Source organism: Lepisosteus platostomus, chromosome 9, assembly GCF_059453375.1.
Source record: "Lepisosteus platostomus isolate fLepPlt1 chromosome 9, fLepPlt1.hap1, whole genome shotgun sequence".
Lineage (NCBI taxonomy): Eukaryota > Metazoa > Chordata > Actinopteri > Semionotiformes > Lepisosteidae > Lepisosteus > Lepisosteus platostomus.
Genome location: NC_142619.1, coordinates 20,439,704 through 20,462,788, shown reverse-complemented (window position 1 = coordinate 20,462,788; position 23,085 = coordinate 20,439,704). Strand labels below are relative to the sequence as shown.

At 35.1% G+C, this 23,085-nt stretch overlaps 1 protein-coding gene across 1 annotated transcript in view; it reads right to left on the bottom strand.

Annotated features, from left to right (window-relative positions):
- The window catches only part of sema3d (sema domain, immunoglobulin domain (Ig), short basic domain, secreted, (semaphorin) 3D), a 186,627-nt gene that overhangs the window by 99,326 nt on the left and 64,216 nt on the right, over positions 1–23,085 (bottom strand). The window lies entirely within an intron of this gene.

The following is a 23,085-nucleotide window of genomic DNA, read 5'->3' as shown; positions in this document are numbered from 1 at the left end:
ACAGAAAGGGTTACAGGACTGGCTTTACGAAGTTGATGGGGGGTACCAATAAGCATGACTTCAGTCTTGTCGCAGTTGAGATGAAGGAAGTTTTGAGTCTTTCAAATTTTTCAAATGTCAGAGATGCAATTAGATAGAATAGAGACAGCCACATCAGTGTCAGGTTTGGTATGGATGTATATTTGAGTATCGTCAGCGTAAAAATGAAAGCTGAGACCATGTGATCTTAAAAGCTGACCAAGAGGGAACATGTAAATGCTGAAGAGCAAGGGGCCCAGTATTGAGCCCTGAGGGACACCAGACTTAACAAGACCAATTTCAGACCTGTACCCATTAAGTGACAAAGTGACAGCGATCAGTGAGGTAATATTTGAACCATTTGAGAGCAGTGACAGAAACTCAAAACACAGTCTCAAGACCAGAGAGTAAGTGTCAGGGAACCTATACGTGGAATAGGAGGATCCTTATGCGTGACCGGAATCCCACAGGACGCAGAGTAGCAAAGGGACAATCCAAAAGACAAAATCCAAAGGCTGGGTCGATAAGGGAGGCAGAGGGTCCGGTAACAAGAGATATTCAAAAACAATTCAAAAGGCAAAATCCAGAAGGCGAGGTCAAGAGGCGGAAGCAGAAGATTCATAACGGGAGATCAGTCAAAAGGTTTAGAAACGCGCACTGGAGAATACTATGAAAGGCTTCTCAATAGTGAGCGTGGGAAGGTGTGCGAAGGGGGTTTAAATACTGAAAGGAAAGGGGTGTGATTGGATGATTGGTTAGGGAGTGAGAATTTGAGGAATCTGATGCATGCGAGAATGTGATGGGTTCAATCAGGGATGAGATTGGGAAGCAGAGGTTCCGGGAATGTAGCGTCGTTTGTGAGGGAGAGTGTGGGGTGTGACAGTAAGATGTTATGGTCAACAGTGTCAAAAGCAGCACTGAGATCAAGAAGGATGAGTATAGAAAGAGAACCAGAATCAGAAGCTATTAGAAGATCGTTGGTGATTTTGACCAGGGCTGTTTCTATGCTGTGAAGTTGACGGAAGCCAGATTTGAGGGGTTCAAAAAGGTTGTTTGTCATGAGGTGGTTATGTAACTGAAGTGTGACAGCAGGTTCTAGAATTTTAGAAAGAAAGGGTAAGTTGGAGATGGGGGGAAAATTGTTAAGATTGTCGAGAGCCATGTTAGGCTTTTTTGGCACGGGGGTAATGGCAGCAGTTTTGAGGACCGTTGGTACAACGCCAGTGCTCATGGATTCATGTAAAATATTGAGGACAATGGGACAGAGAGAAGAGAAACAGGACTGGAATAAAGTGGTGGGAATGGGATCTAAGATAGATGTGGTGGGTTTCATGTGTGTAACTAGTGTTCTGTTGCAGTATGTATAAATGGAACTTTTCAGTTAAAAAGCATCTTTTCTTCATGGGCCCAGTGTTGGGTCCAAACAATGTTGATTCAGATTTAGCAAAAACAATTGCACCCACGTAGCATAACTCTCCAGATAATAATGCAGAATCAAACCAGTCAAAATAGATGATGATTCTAAGCAAGACTGTAGCATAATAAATAGCTGCATTTACCAGTGGAAACAAAACATGTGTGAGACAGTTTATCTGTGAAGGTTACAGGGTTGTATTTTGGGTTCTCACAAAAAGCAATTAGATCCAGCCCTGAAGGAAGCAAAGAAAGAAAGAAAGGAACACTTCTTGATGAGCTGAATGGCTGTTAACTCATTCCTGGCATTTCTTGTGTTATTAAGTTCCATGTCTCTTAAAAACATTTTAAGCCCATGCAACAAAGTTAAAAACAATTGTGCAAGATAAGAAGTAATGAAGACAGGACACTAAAGAAGACAAAACAGAAATGGAGGATGTGTTACAAAAAGCACAAAAGAAAATATGCAAGGTCAAATGTTATATATACAGTATACTATCTTCCTTTATACCGGTTGGTATTTCTACAGCTGCAATGTTGTCTACTGTATCTGATAAATGAAGAAGTATAGGGTAAATCTACCCTTAAAAGCAGAAAGAAGAAACACAATGTCCAGCTATTTGAGATTTCTTCAAGTGTGAAGCTGGGATATATACAGTATGAATGTTTCCTCTTCTACATTTCAGCATGGAATTAACCTTAACTTGTTCTTTTGAAGCAAATACACACTGACTCAAACTATCTGATAGACTCCGCTTATGAGTAATGATCAAGTATATTTATTTTTAAAAACTTATCTATGTATGATTTCTCCTAAGCAATGTTGAACCTATACATAAAAAGCTGAATATTTTTACATATTCTGTTCTAACAGTAGAGTACTGTATTAATCTCACAACAACAGTATGAAAGACACATAGGAAAAAAATATATACTGTAAGGTATTAAAATGAAAACAAATCATTATTGAAACTGATTTTTCAGTTTCAATACTGAAAAAAAAGGGGGGGTGCCTTTCAGTACACATTATTTTACTGATATTTTAAATAGTGATTTACTGTATGTTGCTGCATATGTGTAACAGGGAATGATTACTTTGTCTCAAAATAAAAAAATAATTTATCTACTGCGTTACTATCTCAGCCTTAACAATACATATTTTTCATATGTGGCTGTGACTTTTTTAACAGCCTGATTGAAACCTGGTTAAAGACAATTGCTTGAATTTGGTGAAGCCTCACTTTGAGTATTTGAATGATTTTCTTATTTTATTTACTAAATATTGTTTTACTCCTGTTTTATTTTTAGTTATAGACATATTATAGTGTTTTTTCATGATATTCTTACTCTTCTCTTTCTCGTTTGTTTCAGGACAGTTGCTTTCAATTACAGGTACTTAACGTTTGTATGAAGTTATATGACCTGCCACATAATTTGAGCTCTGCATGTGGCAGCCATTTTGTTGCTTTGCATTTCCTGAGCTGTAATGGGTGGAATTTTTATTAAAACTATTTCTAGGTCACTCTGAGTCTTTACTCATTCACTTCATAGGATTTCATTGTGCTTAAAAGAACAAACTCTACAAGCCATAAATCTTCTATAAGGAAAAGATTGAGCTAGTTACTATAATTGTGTTTCCAATAGTCCACATAATTAGGTGTTAGTTTGTAACTGCAATGCAAGACTATATACAATATGGTCCTGTGGATATAGACGGTATATGCATATAGTATAAATAAATATAGACCCTTCATTCTAATGTTATTCTCTTAAACTACATTTAATAAATCAATGAGTAACAATGTGGGCAATGGAGGATGTCAATAATTATGTCTGTTATTATAGGATGGAGAACAGGTCAGACATTAAAACAGGTTTGGATGTAAACAGCGCCACTTTTCAACTATAATGATTTGGGAATATTAAATACATTTAAAATCATACTAATTTTTTTCATTAGTACTTTCTAAGACCCAGAAAAATATGAATTTACATCAAAATTATCAAAACAACTCTGAATGCTTGTTCTTTTTTGTTTCCTAATGATATGATAATCCATCCATCTGTCCAATACAGCTAGAGCCTATCTGGGCAAGCACGATATAATCAGTCAAATAATATATTTTTTACCATATTGATCAACAATAAAGGAAAAAGACCTCAACATTTAAAAGTAGTAGAATAAATATATTTATTAGTATGTGTATACTGCATATCTAAGTTATTTCAAGTTCCTCAAATTGCATAATTGTTCCATTAGAAACAGTTTAATTGCTTTCATAATTAAAGTTATTTTAATGTTACCATATATTGCCTAAGCAGACAGAATTGATGAAATCCAGATACAACAGTGAAAACTTCCTTCTGTGTCTTGTCAATATTTGTTGGCAGATTTTGGGTTATGACATATAAGGTTTCCATAAACTCAAAGTTGTTAATTATATTCTTTCCGGCAATTTAAACACAAAATGACAGGCCCATAAAAAGTTATGGATGTAGAACAAAGGTTAATAGTTACACATCAGTACATAATTAAGAATCGCGTGCACCTGCACAAATTGTAATGATGAAAAGGAGTTTCTGATGTGCCAGAAGCAAGCTAGTCACATGCTTGGTGCTGCAGCATTAATCATATTAAGCAATTAGCTACAGGTGTGCCATTTCTTATTACTGTTACTAAATAAAGGAAACATACAATTTCATTCCTTTGTGGAAAGTACAAAACTAAACCTATGGTAAGGGAATACACCACTACTGTGGAATGACATTCAAGGTTAACTATGTTTTTCAGCACACAAATTTTTTCAGCACACACATAATTTCACATAACACTATATACTGTATATATTATTACACAATAACACAATAATATTAACATATTATTATAGAGACAATTCAAAATTGTGATGTTCTGCTCATTCTTAAAAAATCCAACTCTATGCAAAATAAAATAAAATACATATGTTTATTTTAGAGCCTGTATAGCATGGCGCAGTGGCGCAGTGGTTAGCATTGTTGCGTTACAGTACTGGGGCCCTGGGTTTGATTCCAGACATGGGGTGCTATTTGCATGGAGTTTGTTCTCCCTCTGTTCACATAGATTTCATCTGGGTGCTCCAGTTTTCTCTCACAGTCCAGAAACATACTGGTAGGTTAATTGGCTTATGGGAAAATGTGCTGTGGTCTTAGTGTGTGCATGTCTGTGTCTGTGTCTGCCTTGCAATGGACTGGTGTCCCATCCAAGATGTACTCTGCCTTGCGCCCGGTGATTTCCAGAATAGGCTTCAGCTTTAGTGCAACCAATGAATTGAAAGAAGTAATTAGAAGATGGATGGATATTTCATTTAGATACCAAATATTAGACATTCTGATCAGTACACCCCAGTACAAACTATTGAGCAGAAGCATGACATGATAATAGACAGAAATGACACATATTCACATGGATAACAAATATGTCTAAAAGGTTTCTGTTATGTTGTGGTCTCAGTTATTGTTTTATATGGTGTACAATTGCCTATGTACTCTCAGAGAAACAAAACAAGAAAACAAAACAAACTGACACTGCTTACATGTAATAGTCAGTCATTTGCTCTTACTGGTAGAGTAGTGAGTTTTCTATAAATATCTTTGTTAAAAATAACAAAAACAGCCTAACTGAGCATGTTTAGCAATTTTAACTTTTAGCATATAGAAGAGTATATAGGAGTGTATAACAAATGGCAGCCAGGAAACTAATATAAAAAGCTTTTTGTGGTCATATAGATAGGGAGAGAATTGGGAATTTATGAAACCATCCTTTTGGGTGTAATGTTCTGAATGAAGTACACTTATTTTGACATTTGAGAACAGTATACTATAATTGCATAATGGGTAACAAAGGAAAACGTAAGATAGTGTTTTAGTATATCTTTACTTTTTAAATGGGTTAATTTAATGTAGACACTATGAATCATGTTCCCATGTTTTAAAAATAGTGTTGTTTAGACATTTCACAATATACCAATAAACTTGTAATATCCAGTTAAGAACCTTTGTACACAACAGTAATCTATTTTCAATAGCTGCTTAGTCCAATACGGGGCTGCAGCTCTACACAACAGCATACTGAAAATACACTTTATATTCAATTGAAGTGGGGCCACCTCTTTAAAACATGCTGAAAAACATGTTCAGAATACCCTAAAAAACGATGAACAAAACCAAGACAATACTACCATGTTTATACAAGTTTACAACTACCTGGGAGGACAGCCATGTAAATAAATAACTGCAGAGCTGTCCAAAGGAAACAAAATCCACAATTGTGTTTAATCACACCCTATTGTAAATGAACAGTATATTTAGAAGAAAACGCTAATAAAGTGGGTCAAAATAATGACATAATTATGCATTGGTATATTTAAATAGCATATTCTGTCTCTAATATTCAGTTATTCTATATTCGAGAAATTCTGATGTTTCTTACACACACACAATTATTGTGCATTAAGGATAGATAGATACTTTATTGATCCCATGAGTGAAATTGCACTGCAACAGCAGCTTAACACAGACAACACAGCTACAGTGATCCACACTGATACATGAATGATAATACAATACATACAATACAATCAGTACAGTGAGAAGTGCACTAAGAAGAGTTACTCACAGTCCAGAACACACAAAGAACAAACCAGAACAGAACAGTACACAAAAAAAACATATTGCACAATATGACTATAAATATAAATGTATTGCACAGGTTCCTGGCATATATTGCACAAAAAACGGTTGTAAATGGGAAAAGGAAAAGGACAGACATATCAGTTTAAATGTTCAGTCCAGAAACAGGTCACTGTCAATGTTGCCTCTGCCCAGACCCAAGGTGGATGCGTTGTACAGTCTTATGGCAGAAGGCAAGAATGACCTCCTGTAGCGCTCCCTGTCGCTCCGTGTCCTAGTTAAAGTCACTGTCCTAGTCATGTTTTTAATAGTAAATAATTATAGCTTTTGCTTTCTTAGGTATCCATATCTATTTACTGTAGATTGTCAATTTAAAGTTCCTGGTTTAACTGAAATGATTAGCTTCTGTTATAAAAAGTACTCAATAAAGCTATCATTGTTAAGGGTGAATTTTAAGAGCCAGCTGAGTATTATAAACACAATATGTTTTATATGTTTCTTATTAATTTGACCTGAAGGTTTCTTTCCTTCAATTTGGTCCACTGTATGAAGAATTATTTGCTTAGTGACCCATTTAATCAGTAGGATAATAACCAATTTTCAATATTATGGTGAAATTGTCCCGTTAGTGGATATTACTCCTTATGTTAAAAGTAATAATACATATAGTTACTTAGTAATCTACACAAATTACTTTTATGCGCTTAAAATGCAATGTCTTTTAATTAATTTGATAAAATACATGAGTTATTTCTTTTTATATCATAATTGCACTGATGTAATTAGTAGACTACCAAAGGGATCTGTATTAGCACCACAGTTCTTCCTAATTTATGTCAATGAATTCTGGTCTAGATTATGGTACAGAAAGTGAACTAGTCAAGTTCGTAAAAGACACCAAAGTAGGAGGATCTAGAAAATCACTAGAATATTGTTCCAAGTTATCATCATCATCATTTTCTAACCTGGTCTTATTCCTGGAGAGGGCCATGATGGTAACAGGCTAAGCAGATAGACCAGACTTCCTTTCCCCAGCAACAGTCTCCAGCTCCTTTTAAGGGACTAACAGGCATTCCCTGGCCACCCAAGAGGCATAAACCCTCCAGAGTATTCTGGGTCTTCCCCAGGATCTCCCAGTGTGTCATGCCTGGTACACCAGTGGGGGGCAACTGAGGGGCATCCTCAACAGATGCCTGGGCCACTTCAACAGGCTGCTCTCGTTTATGTTTTTTCTCCTCTCGAGGAGAGTAAGCCCAGCAACCCTACGGAGAAACCCCATTTCACTGTTTGTACCAATGTTCATGTTCTTTCAGTCACTACCCAAATCTTGTAACCAGAGGTGAAGATAGGGACATAGATTGACCAGTAAACCCAGAGCTTTGTCTCATCTCCCACTTTACCACCATGGTTTGGTACAGAGTCATCATTACTACAACCAAACCCCAACCCTGTTCCCCCCACACTAGAGAGAGCAATCCACTCTTTAGGGTGAGGTACAGGTAATGTGCAATGTAAAAAAAAAACAGCCATAGCATCACTCTGAGGCAAATTTGTGCACTGTGTGTATTTCAGCTTAATAGCTATGACAGTTACTCAATATATTACATTTATAAGCTACGAGTGTGGTAATCAGGATCAGCATAAGCGCTGGGGTGTTTTTCTGCAGTTTTTCCAATACAGAGGCGATGTGCAGTTTAACAAAGATTAACATAACAGTTATGAAAGAGAAAAGGCAATTAAAGTTATCAGACACATTAAAAAAAACATACCGTACAACTTTTATTTGCCAATAGTCCTTCTGGCAGAAGAAACTCAGCATAAAAGACAGCTCTTATGAGATGCCAAAGGAGTCTGGTTATTTTTCTGCAGTGGAAAAAGTCACTGGGGTCAATGCTATGAATAGGATCATGACAAAAGTAATGAAAAGTAGGCAGGACCTCCAGCAGTGATCCAAAGTAAAAATGTCAGTGCTGTGCAGGCATGTGTTAGGAGAAGCCACTGGAGGGGAAAGTGGAGACCATGATCCACACATAACAGTCGATGAGTGCACCAGGTAGTCTAGATATTTGATCTGCCATATCTTGCAAAGATATAGCCAAGCATACTTTTTCCCCCAAGTCCCATTTCAAGGCCTCACAGCTCTTCATGTTCTGTGAAAAAATATAATGAAGGTGCTATGCTTGGCTGGTTTATTACATAATATGAAACTAAAGCGTTGTACAGTTTAAAACAAAAAAAAATATTAAGGCCACTACATCCACTACATCAGTTGCTAGTTTTTATGTTAGACATACGTCTTTTAACTTGTTAAAAGTTATAATTCAGATATGGTCAAGAAGATTTAATTAAATTATAATAAACATATTGTCATCATAAAATAGTTTAAAATAGCATGCGATGTACAACAGCTCAGTTGCATGTTTGCTTCATATTATCTATCTTACTCTTCTCTTTAGTACTCAGTTCAGATACTCAGGTACTTTTTTCCAGCTTTCTGCTCTTTATTTTCATTTTAAATGTAATTTGCATCGTTTGATGACACCAGATAAGTTGATAGCACAGAAAGCCAGATTAACACATAATATGACACATTTTCTCACTTTTTGCAAATTTTATTACCTATTTAGTCACAATATGGTGGACTTCCGCCACAATTTAGTTTCCCCTTAACCTTAATGTAGACAGATGCAGATTTTTCAGATAGCAGAAACATGAACTAGAGACACAAGATGGGAATAAACTCAGATGGAAAAAACTACTTAAAGAAGAAAAAGTTTTAATTGTTTTTCTTCAGATATCATTAGCATCTTCTAGACTTGTACTTTTCACACTTTTTCAGACTTATGTCACAGTTTTAACGTCCCAGACTTTTTATAACACACCCACTGAATTTTAAATAATCATCAGTAATATTGTAAGATACAATATTTATTTTGAACTGAAACTTAGACTTAGATATTATATTCTATTCTTATTACTTAGAAATATTTTTGCTTCTTTTTACTAGAATTTCTACTGAATTGAAAAATAAAATCATGATTCTTATAATGTAATCCTGGAAGACATTGTTGTTTGGGCTAGTACATCTGTTTGCTTGAGAGACGAGGGGGTTGGCCACAATGGGTTACGATATAAACTTACTGTATAAACACATTATAAGAAGTGATGAAGTGTTTCAATTAATGTGATCCATAGTAGGCAAAATGAAACACCTCTAATTTTTGTCTCTCACTGTTCCCTTTCTGTCCACAGACTCATTTCAATTTTCAACATTCAAACATTCAACTAATTATATGACTTGACCAAGTAATTTTGAGCACCTGAACTAATATACTGTCGGTTTGCCATATCAAACTTTTTTTCCAACTTATTTAACCCCTAAAAGCATTAATCTTGAGCATTCAAGTTTTGATTAGAAATATTCACATCACAAAATGTTTATACATCATTTTTTTTCAACACAAATGGCACACAATTGGAAGAGTGAAAACTTTTGCCTACTATGGATGGATACTATACTAAATACAGCATATTTGCTGATATTATCCAAATAGAACCTGATCTGAGGAACTATCTTACACTTTTGTTTATATAGTAATTTCCACTATTTAGACTTTCTTACCTCCTTGTATAAATTTTTTAACAAGGGTGGCCATTTACAGTGCAGACATTTTATATAATATGTTTAACAAAAAATACAGAAATAATTAATTCTGCTTCTTTTAGTACTAATTGTCCATCAAATCGATCTACTTTCCTAGTTAATCAGATGAATTATTAATTTTGGCTGGAGTATAGCAATAAATCAAGTTTAGAAGAATAAAATAGTTTTCATCTGATTAGTTTCCTGGACCAGAAAAAGATGTGGAAATGTTTTTTGAATACACATAGAATTTAATGAAAGCATATGTACTGTGACATATTGCACCTGTAACACTAAATGTGTTCTCAAAGAATGGAAGAACTTTTATGATTATACTACATCATAAAATATCTACCTTTTTTCTAGACGATTCCTAATTCATATTTACATTTGTTATTCTACCGTTTCACTAAAACAATGTTTTTAGCAAGGTGGTACCTATTACAAATTTCACAGATTTAATTACATAGTCAGCTTCAATCAATCACCCTACATTTCTATGTAGTTTGAGTTTATTAAGCTACTTCAAAATTTGTAATCCTTTGTTTAGAGGAAGAAACTTGTAAGGACCCTGCATTGTTTTTGAAAGTTATTACCTCAAGAGTGAGGACCTTCTTAAAACACTATAATTACAAGAGGGGATGTTGAAGGTCAGCATTAACATAAAGCCTGAACTACAAAAATAGCAAAAGGCAATCAGTACAAAAAAAGCTCTCTGCAAAAATGTCTTTTTAGATGAGAAAGAAATGTTCCTTTAAATTACATTTAAAATTATAAGCAGATTTTTAGGGCTGAAAGCTAGTTCCTTTTTTGTTTCTTCCTTGTTCTGAGTATTTATATTTACAGCATTTTGAGCACATGAAATCAAGAATACAGGATGAACCCAGGGCATGAACTTACAGGACTAAATCATCTTCATGGGTGTTCTATTCTTAAATGCAGATCTTGTTAATTTGGGATTTTGCTTGACCTAAAAACCCAAGATGCATACATTTTCCACCTGAAACATAAGAACATGAGAACATAAAAAAGGTTACAAATAGCAGGAGGCAATTAATCATTCTTGTTGTTTTGGTTTCTAGTAGCTAATTAATCCCTAAATCTCATCCAGTTGTTTCTTGAAGGATGCCAGGGAGTCCCCTTAAATGTGGCTAATTAGTTTGAATGTAAAATGAAAACAATACAATACTGTTACATGATATGTGAGCATTTTACTCCCCTTTTGCTCTTACATTGTTCTTTCCAGTTTCAACTTTTAACAGTTTTCTAAAGTTGAATGTTTACTGTATAGTTAAATAGTATACATAGTGCAACCCATTGTAGAAGAAATGAATACTCATTGAAGTCTCATTTGTGAATTAAAAAATGAGACTTCAATGAGTATACATTTCTTCTACAATGTGTTGCACTATGTATACTATTTAACTATACAGTAAAATTATATATAAAATGACAAATGACAAATGACAAATGACAATTTTTAATGAAATTGTGGCTCATGATGCAGATCCTTAGGGAATGTTTTTCTTATTTAGAATTTTACATTCTTGGAAATTTTAATATAGACTACAGTTTATTTCACTAAATATTCTGCAATATTATAGGATTATCCCTATCACTCAAGAGAGTGACTAGAACTAGAGCTGAGCTGAGCTATGTATATTTACCTTGAAAGAAACAGTTACACGTTACATGAGCCATCACTCAGGCTCACTACAGATTTTATGTTTTCTTTTACTTCAGTTAATATTTACCAAAAGCATTAATCAACTAACATGATCCAGGTGGATGCTGCACATTGGTGTCGGTGGAAGGGATCCCCCATTACCTGTAAAGTGCTTTCAGTGGAATGTCCAGAAAAGCACTATATACAGTAAGTGTAAGGAATTATTATTAATTATGATACACCTGTGGCCCAAATGGTGTTAAATAAGGTCTTGGGATGGAGATGGATTCTGAATGGGCATTGTTTTATTCACTTTTGCCTTTGTGACTCTACAACAAGTCAAAATGTATTTAATCAGATACATTCATTAAAGGTAGCTTCAACTTCATTTCTTGTTTATTTTTATTACCTTACAATTCTGCAACTACCAAGAAGCAGATACAGAGAATATTTTTTTGTGTGATGTGTGATGTAAAAATATTACTTTTGTCAGGGCTGGGTCAGGAATTGTAGAAGGATGCTGGATCATTTTCAATTTCCTTCTCTGTCATGGTACGTTTCTGCCATGTTTCCTGCCATCTATTTTTTACACCTGAAATTAGTAACACCAACAAATCTTGTATTCTTTCTGATGTTCATCTAGAGTAACATTCTTAACTTTGTTAGGGATTTGTTAAAATGCAGGATATGTATGATACATTTATAGATTTTACAAAGATTTTTAGATAGCCTATCATTAATGTGAGTTTTCACTCATATAATATAGCTGATCCCAAATATAACAAAACTGAAACATTAAATGTCTTGCTGGCTTTTTATGACCCACAAATCACCAGTGGAGCCAACCATGATTAAAGCTTTAAACAGCCCCGAGTGCAGTGTGTTTTCTACCCCTTCTTCTTTATTGGGATTTGAACTGTGCAATGAGCCTGTGATTGTATATTTTAAAATGTTATACACTTCCTTAATGTCAAGGATATGTTATAGGTCAAAAATATAAATATTATTCATGAAGAGAAAAAGATCAAGGTCCTGTTTAATAAATTGAGAGATTACAGGTCCCTAATCTGACAATTACTTTTCTTCATCTGCATTGCAACAGGCAGGATTTCAAGTGTCCTTGAGCCTTGAAATGTATATAAAGTTGTCTGAGCAAAGGCAGTAAAGTCATCTTTACAATTTTAGCATCTATTTTATCAGCAAACATAAATTAAACAAGTACATTTAGGGACTACCCAAGAAGGTTGATATGAACCTCCTGCTGCCAAGCACATTCACTGAGGAAGGAAGGAAGGGAGGGGAAAAATTATCCTTTGATGGGTTGATATAAAATAATACACACATTATGTGTAGACAAGATTTAGCTGTTACTGGGATGGAAGAGAGATCGTATGAGATTTTAGAAAACTCAGTTCATTGTTAGCAAAAAGTAAGACGGATTTACCATTTGCTAATTGTTTCACTTTTGAGAACAATAGTTTGACTACCAATAATTTTGTTATAACAGTTGATTATTGAAGTGCTTTTGTGTTTTATATAACATTTGCTTTAATTGTGTGCTTTTTAAAAAACCTTTTTGGAGCAACATTCCAGCCATTATGTCACAGACAGGAAACATATGGCCTTGTTTTTCAAGATCAAACTTCAAAGTCATATGAAGGTGTTCTACTGTAAGCTCATCCTATTTTTTCAAGAGGGACTTAGAAACACCTTTTTTGATGTCTTTGCTCAAATGGGAAACAATGCTTAAGCTGTACTGAAGTAAATGACAGGAAAAAGAGAGAACAAGAATGTGAGAAAGCATAGCACAGCATTGTAGTTTCCTTTTTCTAATTATTCTCTGTCACTTTTTAAAAACATTTTTAAATTACATCTTTAAACCAGCAGTATGTATGTGATCACTCACAGATAATAAAGAGTATTAATTGGTTTAGGAATGAAGCACTTAAACCTTTATTGTGACTTACACAATCCAGGATGAAACAATGAATACAGTGCATTTCCTGGGAGTATATGTTACACGGAGAATGGAAATTCAGTCCATAAAGATGTAATCTGAGTGACACCATTTTATTGTTCTACTGTTAAGATGGAAATTTCGTGTCACTTAGTGTGGTCTTTCAGTTAGCTTTCTGTAGGCATTTCATGATCTATCTAGCCCATTATGATGGTTCAGCATGCTGGCCCTAAGGTTAGTTGGCACTGACACAGAAAGATCTTAATCAATTTAAAGCAGTTGTTCTCCGAGTGGTGTTCATCCACAGGGATTCTCACATTTCATCTCTTTTGCAAGGTAACACTTGTCATTAATTTAAATGACACGCTAGAGCTGAAAATAACTAAAGACCGTAGTGCTGCATTTACAACTGCTGAAGCCAGTTAAAACACCAAAATGTTTTTTCTTAATGTTATTCCTGATTGTTGTCAACAGGGCTAGGGGAACATTACAGAACTTTGAAAATGATTAATTAGAACTAGATAGTCCAAAAAACTTTTTATAAATTATGTTTTCTCAAATCTTAGAATAATAATGTGAATAAAAGAATTCAAATATTGACGTATCTTTGAGACACTGGCAGTGAATGAAAAAAAGTATAGAAGAAATAAACATTCTGCAGTTGCATATTGTTTTTTTCTTCTGATCTGCGACTCTTAAGAATGTAATGCATGCCTGCCTCATTAGTCAGATTTTAATGTTGAGTTGGTCTTTCTTTGGTTGAATTTACATTTTGTTTTGGGGTTTGGTTTCTTTGGTTGAATACAAAGATTCAGACTGTTTAATTAAGAGCAAAAGTACCCTTTTGTTATCTATATATTGAGCACACTAGCTCAATTCTTTGACTATTTGCTGTATATTGATATACTGTACACTTGAAACAGACAAGAATTGAAGACAAGTGTCATGAAATAGACATACTGTACTAAATATATAAAGTACCAAAATCCTCCTTTTACAACTTTAGAGAAAAAATAGTTTGTTAATGATATCTTGAATACAAGAAAAACAAGTTTCTTATTATTTCTTGTGAGACAGATAAAAACTCTTTCCTGGTCAAATTAAAATAGTAGAAACAGATGGTAAATGATGACAGTCTGCTTTTGGTACCTAGGTGATGCTGGGAATATAGAATTCTCAGCTCACATTTAGGAGAAGACTCATTTTAAATGTTACACAAAATCCAACTTGAAACCCACTTTAGCTTAGAACATCATGAAAATACATGAGGCATAACTTTGTTGTGCCTCCAACATCAATTTTAATGACAGAGTTAAAGAGTTCATAGGTGAGGCAAAAGAAGATGAAGAATTCCTTGCATTTATATGGAGGTTTTCATCCAAAGTATTTCGGCGATCTTTTCGTAAAATGAGTGGACACACTTCATTTACCACTGAAATGCAGCACCCACCTGAATGCCACAAGTAGACAAGTAGCTACTATGTGGTAGCAACCCCACTACCCTACATATCAAACAAAGAAGATGACCAGTTGAGGTAATGGAAACTTTACGAAGCCCTGAGCATAATTTAACCAGGATGCCAGTGTTAATGGAACAAGTAATAGGTTTATTCCATGTTGAAAAGAGAAGAGAGAAAAGCACAACATTTCTGCTGTGGAGCTTTCTTCAGGTGTAAGGGAAGTGTGAGGTGGTCTTCAGGTGTGAGTTCTTCAGGTTACCAGTGTTAATGTCCTACTCACCCAAAATATACCATGTCACACACATCTTTCTGTACAAGCATGCACAAAGTGTAAAAAGGCGTGATCAGAGACCCCCCCACACTCAACTCTGTTAAAAACTATCCCTGTGGCAACTGTTAGGTGTAACACATTCAAAACTTCTGAAAAGAACAAAAAAAACCTAATTCAATGAGACATCATAAACCTGAGCTCCCCCCCAGTCTTTACTTCTTTGGTAACATAGAGTGAACATGTGCAATGTGTACTATATATTTTTCAGATGTTTCCAGACAAATGATCAGAACAACAAATCCAAATTTTCCAGTCCTAAACACTACAAGCAGATAGCATACTTTGGTTGTCCATGCAGTGCAAGTGTATTAAGAGGCTAATTTTAATTAGATTGTCCATCACCCTTTACAATAAATACTACAGGTTTACTAGAATCCTGGGCTGCCTGGAAAATATACCATGGAAACTTTAATGACCAGTTAATGAGGACCTTGGTTTAATGTCTTTTCCACAGAATGGCATCTCATAATACAAGTGTCTTCAATCACTTTTCTGGGACATTGGTTTTGTACGGAACATTTAGAACTACTGTTCCACCAGCTAAACTTGCAATAGTAACCTTGGACGTCTTCCATTCCAATACTAATCAGGCCCAACCTTGCTTAGCTTCTGAAATCTGATTAAGTCAGTCTAATCATGTAACCTTCAACCATGAATTTACATTCAGGTGGTAATGTTGATGCCAAAGTGTGTACATTTAAACAATTTTAAAACTTTATAATAAATAAAATGTCTATTCGTGCTTAACCAGATATATTAACATTAACATTACACAACAAGAGATATTTGGCACTTCTATTATTCTTCAAAGAGCAGCATGGAGTCTTAAATTGATTAAGCATGGAGCTGATATTAAACTAAATTTACAATTGTTTGATCTTGCCTTAATCAAATATTTGTGCATGCAACGGAATTAATTTTTGGTGAAATAACCCATTGTGATTAAACTTTGATCAAAGAAAACAAATAATGTATACTTGAATTACTCCAAAAATAAACAAAATTCGGATTAAAAAACTAAAAATCATCAATGTTTCACTGTAAAAAAATACTTCACTATTTCAGTGTTACAAGTTACAAGTTTGTATATCTACACATTGAAGTAAGCTTTAAGTTTTAGCACTGATTCAAGATTCAATCTGACTGTGTCTTGGCTAAAGGGTTTGGTACTCACAACTCTAAGGGTAGCTTGTGGCAAATGATCCCAATTATAGAAATGAACCACGTGTTAATTTAATTTACCTAACATTTAGGCAGTCAATAGTGTGAAAACATGAAAAGGATGTTGGACAGTAAACCAGCATGGGTTTTGCCAGCATCCAGGACTGTGGGCTCAATTATTAGCACACATGTGGAAACCATTAAGCATGTAATGGTATCTAAGGTATTAAAGGGTCAATATTTTTAAGACTCTGGACTTCTTAAAGGTTAATAATAATAATACCACAACAGCAGATCGACCTAGAGCAAATTTTTTTAAATGTAGGAAAAATGTTTATATTAACAGCAATACCATTCTGCCGTACATTGGGAAAACATTAATTTTTTTGTGTCACTATTATTCGAGTAAGAATAGTGTTTTCAGAAAAGGTAAAATGAGTGACTTTACTGTATGTTTTCAAAACATTCCAGTTTGTTTTGTGGGCATATTTAGTTTAGCATTCTTCTAAAAGAATTACCACAATAAGGGTTTCGTTTTTGACAGATCACAAAAGCAATACTGTATGTTATGTTTTAGAGGCAGATAGGAAGGAGATTTGCTGTCAGAATGTTACAAGCTTTTAGTATTCAGTTGATATTTTTCTTCTAGCCCTTTCAAAAATTAGCATTTTTTTCAAAAATATTGCAATATCACATTGTAGCATTTGCTCTCCAGAAAAGTCACATTATATAAAACTTTTCTTGTGTGAAAATGAAATATTCATTAACAACAAGTTCCTTATCAAATTGTTTAGAAACAAAAGAATGTCATACTGTTATTCAACCTCCTGTCTGGGAATATACAATTTTCAGCCTTGAGGAGAAAACTAGAAATCTGATTTTTTTGTCAATATTCCTGCATAATGTTTGTTTTAATAAATAAGACTTTTATATACTGAATGACACATTGTTATAGATTAACAGACTTTTTAAACTTGATTTATTTACATTCATGCTTCATGTGATGTTCTTCAACCTGCCACACATGCAAACAGCTTGTGAAGATGAAGTTGAAACAAATGTTGAAATGACATTGCTATTAAATCTTTGAAGATTTTGATAATGTCAACTGAATGGACTTCATTAGAAACAACAGTGAAACACAAGTCAGACATGAGTGGAAAACAGATGGAAATGCATTTAAAACAAAAAGTGTTTCCTTAAGCTAAAAAAGTTGTGAGCTTGCTATCTAGCAATACTATTGAAGTTGATTCAGGATTGATTGTTCTCCCTGTGTTTATATATTTTCCCTATATCTGTAGTTTGGTAACCATTAACCATCGCAGCTCTGAAAATCAGTAAACAACTTAATTTCTGGACTGAAAGGAATATCCTGACAGACTAAAAGAACAGAACTTTTTCAGTTCTGAACAGAGAAGACGACGACAGATCCTGATTCAATTGTCCCAAATCTTTCAATTGTTTGGCAAAATTTATCCCCATAAATATCTTTAGAAACAACACTAAAACAGAGAACACAAGTTCACAAAGAACAGGCACACTTCTTCACAGTTTGTGTACACAAAAATACAAACTATGGAGAAGCACATTTCTAATTGAAAACAGGAGACACATCTTTACACAAACGCTTATGGTATTATGGACCTTCCTTCCTGTAACAGTTGAATCAGATCCTTGGATCAACTAGCTACTATAAACTAAACAAGCTAAATAGGCCACTCTTGTTCGTAAACATTGTCCTAAGGACTGAAACCTGTGTACCTCTTGATCTCAAATCCTGTATTTTTTACAGACCTGTGACTCTTTTCAAGAGTCCCATCAGCTGCTGTTCTAGTGTACTTTTAGTATGCATTCTTTTCCTGATCTTTTCTTTGCCGCTAAATTGTAACATCTTGCACACTGTTTTAGTTCAACAGAATTGAGCTGCAGCATCGATGCTATAAAGCCTAAACTCTTGTCACGTATTAATAGTGATTAAGATACAGGGTGTTTCTTACATAAGGACATTATATGAGAACCACAGAACACCTTTTTTCAGAAACCCATTAATGTGGGCAATGTATTGTACTGCTGTCACCAATAAATTTTAACTCTACTGCAATATCTTAGTGTTTTATTTTCCCCAATAAAATGCATATGTGCTTCAACTGAAAATTACTATGCAATTATGTTGTAGCCAGTTTTAATACATAGTGGAAACATAGGCAGGGTTTAATGTGAGTTTACAAGATTGTTATACAGTAGGGTCTACATTTTATATTTCTAAAAGAAATCATTTAGATTATTAAATGTTTTAAGAGGTATAGATGATTAAAAGAAGAAAAAATAAACTTATAATTGTCAGCATCTGGCAGGAGTGCAAATAGCAGTATGATATATGGGTTATATATAGTATGCTTTGAGGCCAAAATTATATCAGAATGAAAGAAAAATGTCCAACAAAAATAATTCTTTTGTTGACACTGTATAAGTTTAGGCATATGATAATTATTGTAAAGCATGAAAAGCCAACATCAAGTATTTAAATAAAAGTAGGTAAAGTTTTGGAAAGTATAGCAGTGCAATGTTAAAATAAACATGTGAGCGTTTTCTTTTCAGAATAAAGACTAACTTGTTAATGCACTTAAATATATATCCATTTAATTTAACTTGTTAATGGAATTAAATATAAGTCCTATTGCTTCATTAAGAAGAACTGAGTCAATGGGGATTTGGGCTTTTGGATTAGTTTCATTTAAAAAAAACAGCAAAATAATTCTTTGCTGAAAGCTATTAAAATAAAAAATGTATAACTGAACTAAAATGTCTTTACGGCAGCCACAGTGCACCTGTACGCTCACCACACACACCGGCTATCAGTGGGGAGGAGAACAGAGTGATGAAACTGTCACACTCGTGAACTCCTCCTCTTAAGGATGCTCCAGCCCTTCCTAATTTTGTACTCATCTCCCACACCTGCCTCCGGTTCCAGCCTCCAGTGCTATAATAGCCAGACGTTCCTGCCAATCTGGGCTCAGTTTTGGAAGATGGACTCCCGGAAGCCCGCCTATCCGTGAGTCCAGGAGCGACTCAACGGCATAGGCTTCATCACGGCGTCCTGACCTTCTGAGTCCAGGATTAGGGAGCGTCTGGTCCCGTGAGCCCCATTTTATTCCCCCGTCCCAACATCAGATCCCACTCCGGCTTTTAACTCTGTTTGTCTGTCAGGATGGATTACCCGGTTTTAGATTTTCGCTTCACCCATGGATTTGCCTTGGACTCCCTTGGACTGGTTGCCTCAGCCACACCTCCCCTGAACACCAGCGCACCATGGACAAGCCCCCTGTTTTCCTTCCAGCCTCTTCGCATGCTTTTTTCCTCGTGTTTTCCTCACTCCTCCCCGGATTGTGTTGTCTCAAATAGGGTCCTTAAGAACGCTTTGTGACAGACGCCAGTTCATAGATGGGGATGATTAGGAGGGAATGATTGGTAAAAGGCCAATGGAAAATATGGCCAGGATGCCGGGATTACACCCCTACTCTTTTTGAGAAACAACCTGGGATTTTTAATGACCATATTAAAGAGAAAGTCAGGACCTGTCATCCAAAGGACAGCACCTTTTTACAGTATAGTGTCCCCGTCACTATACTTGAGCATTAGGATCCACACAGACCACAGGGTGAGTGCCCCCTACTGGTCCCTCTAATACCTCTTCCAGCAACAACCTTAGTTTTTCTCTTATCCAGGTACTGACCAGACTCACACCTGCTTAGCTTCAGTGGGTTGGCAGTTGTGAATTGCAGGGTGATGGCTGCTGGCATCTGGAGTATTCTGCCATTCATCATTACAAAAACCAATACCAAAGCAATTTTCCCATACAAATGTCTTTATCTTTGGATCAACCTTATCAAACGTATCCAAAACTGATGCGACATACTGTAGGAGAGAGACAACATAGCTGAGTCTCTTAAACGACTAGGTGATCTGCAGAAAAGGAGACCTGTTGTTCTTTCCTTTCCCTAACTATAATCCATATACTGTACATATTCAGGGAGATATGCTAAATTTTCAGTTACTGTATTATAAGCCAAATATGGACACAAATGAAAGCCTTTAGTGTAACAAAAGGGTAATCCCACTCCATGCAGTCACAAGCATTTTCAACACTTTAAAGTAAATGAGAATTTCAGGTAAAACCAACAAGAAGAAGCAATATACTGTATATATCTAAACTTGATAAAGCCACTTAAAGCCATCATATTTATGTATAATCCTTGGATACAAATTTAAGATAGAAAGGTAACAGTTTTGCCATTTCTAGGCCATATTTATCAGTATAGTTAGAATCAGGATAGTTAAGAGGCACTTTCAGGAAGGTTTTTATTCTGCATGAGAAAAAGATAGATACTTAATACTTACAGTACATATTACTTAAGTTGGAGACGAATGATTCATGAGATGAAGATCCCATAGAGAGAAAAAAATATATGGATGCATGTTGGTAATATTTTATGTTCTGTTTAGCCTTGTGTTAATCTGAATGCTCATGTAAGTTCTTAAGGAAGATCCTCCAAATCTGCTTTTGAATGTAAATGAATGGATGGAATATCTGTATTTTCAACACAATATCTACTAACAAGGGATCCCTAAATTATTCAGAAGAATAAAGAAAATAATAAAAGTAGTTAATTCATCATTGATTTGTTGCCGATCAATAATTGTGGAATTGAAGTAGTAACTGAAGTTGTGTAATCATCCAGCATGCAGTTGTCAAAGAACTCTTGGGTTTGCCTCCATGTTCATATATCCAATTTTGATTTTCACAGTAGCTCTTCTGCTTGATTTGCACATTCAAATTGTGTGTACAGCTATCATCTTCTTATACAATTCTAGCACAGAAGAGTTTATATGTTAACAGTCTAAATGTAAGGTACTGTATGATCACTGAGCTCAGAAAAGCACTTTCTGGTCTGTTTATCAGATTAGATTAGTTGTTAAAGTTTCCCACAAAATGGATTTGGAACTAGCATGGGAAATATTTTAGTTAACTTTGTATTCCATCCCCTAAATGCACACTTTACCAGCTGATGTGCCAACATTCATCAATACATCCATTTTCTAATGACTTTCTTACCAAAGCAGGGCTGCAGGTGGGCCATAGCCTGTCCTGGCAAGTAGGATACACTCCTGGATAGGTTGCCAGTCCATCAAAGGTACACACAGACACAAACATACACACACGCATACCAGGGCCAATTATCCCAGAAGCCAATTAACATACTGTACCATTATGTCTGAACTTTGCGAGGTAACTCAAGGATTTGGAGAAAACCCACACAAACATGAGGAGAACATACAAACTCCACACAGATATTGTACCACCACAGGATTTGAACTCAGGCCCCAGCACTATGAGGCAGCAATGCTAAACACTGTATCGTCATGCTACCTGAAGTGCAAACAACCCACTTTCATAAATAATAAACAAGCAGAAGATTCTACAAAGCACTAGCTCAAATCACACACAGCTCTAGCAACTCAAAGACCAATACTAACAATACAAAGCTGTCCATAATACGATATAAGATAGCAGCAAAAAGGAAATAAGTATAAAATAAATCTGTACTTATTAACAGCTACCTGTGCAGATATATGTACAGTATACATTTAAATGTTAATATACATCATTACAGTATGTGCATATGTACAGACATTCAAAATCTGTTAGAATTACAGTATATAAAATAATCACTAGCAGCCCGTACACAGCAGCACATGTTTCTATCACAAGCATTTTCTCTATAGCATGTTATGCTAGCAATTTTAATTATCCTAATTAACATGAGCATTAATAAAAGTAACTAATTGAAAACAATTCATCTAAAAACAGAGACTAGATTAGATGGGGACAGTGACAGTAGACAGCAAAGCCTATTTCCACTTCCACATTCTTCAGACTTATTTAGCAGTTGTAAAATATTTCAGCCTTTGCTGAGGAACTAAACATGAATTGATTACCATTAAAAGTTACACACATCCAGACAGGATAAAAAGGAAAGTTTTATCGATGTATTTTGTAACTGGCTTTTCACTTATTTCCAAGCAGCTTGGCATTTGCTTAGGTCTGGACTCACTTTCTTCTGAATGGCAGCTGAACGAGTCTCTGATGTGGTGCTGAATTCATTGTCGCTCAATGTAAGAAAAGACTAGACAATGAAAATACAATCACAATCTCCTCATTTTGGCTTAAGTGCCAGGGAGTTTTGAAAAATAATTGTCATTTTCGCAACTCTTCAACACTTCCGAAGAGTAACAAAGAAACAAGAAAAGTGGAGGTTGACATGGGTTTAAGGAAATGAGCCTGAGTAATAAAGAAAAACACATGTGAACATTATTGTAAGTTGTTGATATACCGCACGAACGGACAGCTATTCAAATATTTTAATTGAACAAATGAAAATGGAAATAAACAATGTCAGTGCACTCTTTCAGAATCTGTGTATAGAAGAGTTGAGATCTGTGGGGTTTCCCGTGTTGAAGTTCAGGGATGATGGCAAACTTTCAAGCTTCTACCTTACAATGGCCAGCAAGCAGTCAGCTTGAGGCATTACAAATTAACAAAAGAAAAGAACTAGACAGCTTCAGTACCGAAACAGGATTTTACTGTCAATAAATACACAGGCACTACAGCAGAAGCCAGTCACTACATTAATCGTGATGGACAATACAGACCATGAATAAACAGCAAATATTCCTGACTCCCCTCCCCCCATCCTCCAGATTGGTTTC